The sequence below is a fragment of the Austrofundulus limnaeus genome, unplaced genomic scaffold (genome assembly GCF_001266775.1).
Source record: "Austrofundulus limnaeus strain Quisiro unplaced genomic scaffold, Austrofundulus_limnaeus-1.0 Scaffold88, whole genome shotgun sequence".
NCBI classification, from domain to species: domain Eukaryota; kingdom Metazoa; phylum Chordata; class Actinopteri; order Cyprinodontiformes; family Rivulidae; genus Austrofundulus; species Austrofundulus limnaeus.
Genome location: NW_013952490.1, coordinates 202,819 through 205,140, shown reverse-complemented (window position 1 = coordinate 205,140; position 2,322 = coordinate 202,819). Strand labels below are relative to the sequence as shown.

Here is a 2,322-nt window from a genome sequence, read left to right as displayed (position 1 = left end):
TGTGTGTGTGTGTGTGTGTGTGTGTGTGTGTGTGTGTGTGTGTGTGTGTGTGTGTGTGTGTGTGTGTGGGTGTGTGGTCAGTATAGTCAACCTAAAAGAGCTTATCTTTTAAATGTTCTGGGGTCAAACAGGTAGAGACCAATGAGGAAGGAAACAGAAGAGAGGGGCGGGGCTTTTGTTTGATCTCTATAAGTGACATGTGTCAATCACAACCCCTCAGCCCACGAAGGTGCAATAGGACCTCCATGGTTTGTATGAGGAGACAGTAAAGACAAAATGATGACCAGAAACTTTAACTGCTTAAAACAACTATTGTGAACTTGTGACACCTCAGGTTATTTACATCCATCTCTGGGACAGCTCTCATGTAAAAGCTGAAAGCTTCAAAAACACACACAACCACAAAAAAAGCTGCTAAACTACGCTTGACGGCCTCATGCCAATAGAATTAGGCCCATCCTGCTTTGCGTTGGCGGCTTGTGCGAGCATCGATCTGTCCGGCTCGAAAGCATCCCGGGATCAATTTGTAGTCAAAGCCAACGGAAGCAGTCTGTGCAGATAAATCCATGGACCAGCCCTTGGATTGCTTTATACTGTATTTATTGCTTTATATGAATTTTTAGAAGGAAAATAAAATATTGGTTAATTACTTCTCAGCACTTAATGCATGCTCCATCTGTAGAAGAGAAACGCACAACAGCATAATAAAACTTTAGTTCTTCGACTCTAAAGGTTTCCTTTTGTGCAGATTACTTGTTCATGATTTGTGTGCATTAATGAAATCTCCCTTCTATTTTCTCACAGTAACTCGTAAAATATGAAGGGAAACACTGATTGATGAACCAGCTTCATCAGTCAAAACAAACAAACAAACAAACAAAACAGATTATCAAGTTGTTATTTTAAGCAAATCATCACTTTTCTTTGTTTCCATCAAGTCAGTTATCTCACACAACAGTGGGCACCTGGTCTGAGCTCCTCTGCTTGGCAGCGATTGGAGCTGTGTTTGTGCTCAGTTCTCCAGCCCAGGACTGTTGTTTGTCTTGTTTACTGTTGTTTTATTTTTTTTGTGCTGACTAATGGCTCAGTGTTATGTAAGAAGTGAGATTACCCCAAGCCCATGCAGGCTACAATGTTAATCCTTCAACTCAGCTCTACTGACTGAGGAAGCCACACACACATGCACTCACACAGAAGCTCACACTCAGGATTCACTTCCCACTGAAGTGGCAAAAAAAGAGAAATTAAAATAAATAAATAAATTTTAAAAAAGGATTCACTTCCCACTGCCTCCACACCTGTCTTCAGACACCTTCGCTCCACTCCTCACTCGGCGAGTCTGCCTGACCTTTTCCAAGGCGCCTGTTAGAAACCCGCCGTGTGTGTGTGTGTGGCCTGGACGGTCCCACTGAGTCGCTATCACAGCCCGTGTGTTTAGCATGGGCTCAGCGTGCACCCTTATGTTGGTTTTTATCCCTCTGCAGCTGTCTAAGGGACTCTGGGCAAACAGCTTTTTGAGTAAATTTTCTGTCTTGGTTAAATCTTAATATGAACAAAGCACAGGCTTCGCCGCTCGCTTCGGTTTCAGTTCCCCTCTTCATCTTCACCGGAAGGAATTTGAGCCTGAATCACTGCTAAACTCAAAATGAGCCTTGAAGTCATAAAGTCGTCTGACAGCTCCTTCTGTCTTGTCAGTTTTTCTTTTACTCATCCATAAAGGCAGTATGTCTCATTTGACGCATAATAATATTTAATATTCACATTTTCTCTTGATTTAGACTGAAGAAGTAACCAGGGGACACATGGTGGTGGTGCTTATTGAGCTAAGAACAAAATTAAATATGAACAGTAAGACCAAAATATAATGGTGTGGTACTTTAGAAAAGAGTATTATATAAATAGCAACTTTTATTGAACTATCTGAACCAATTTCAAGTTGTAGTGAGAACTAAGTGCAGCTTAGTTCAAGGTCATGGAGCAGTGAACTCAGGTCAGTGTCATCAAGATGAGTTCAATTAGTGCAAAGGGAAAACAAGCAAATATCAATGGCTTGTTTTCTTCAATGTTTATCTTCATCGTATGATTAAACAAAGTAAAAAAGTAAAACTTAACTTTATGAAGTAATCTGACCTGAATTTAGCTGGTTTGAGAATTTCTGAGCAAACAGAAAGCAGAGAATGAGTGAATGAGTGAGATAAGAAAACAGAGATTTAAGAGTTACATAATGGCGCAAACGCTTGAGCAAGAGCGTGTGCGCCCATGCAAAGCAACAAAGGTGTGTGTGTGTGTGTGTGTGTGTGTGTGTGTGTGTGTGTGTGTGTG

General features: G+C 41.1%; 1 protein-coding gene across 1 annotated transcript in view; it reads left to right on the top strand.

Annotated features, from left to right (window-relative positions):
• Nucleotides 1-2,322, top strand: part of rorb (RAR-related orphan receptor B) — a 22,342-nt gene that overhangs the window by 2,840 nt on the left and 17,180 nt on the right. The gene's annotated exons all lie outside the window — the stretch shown is intronic.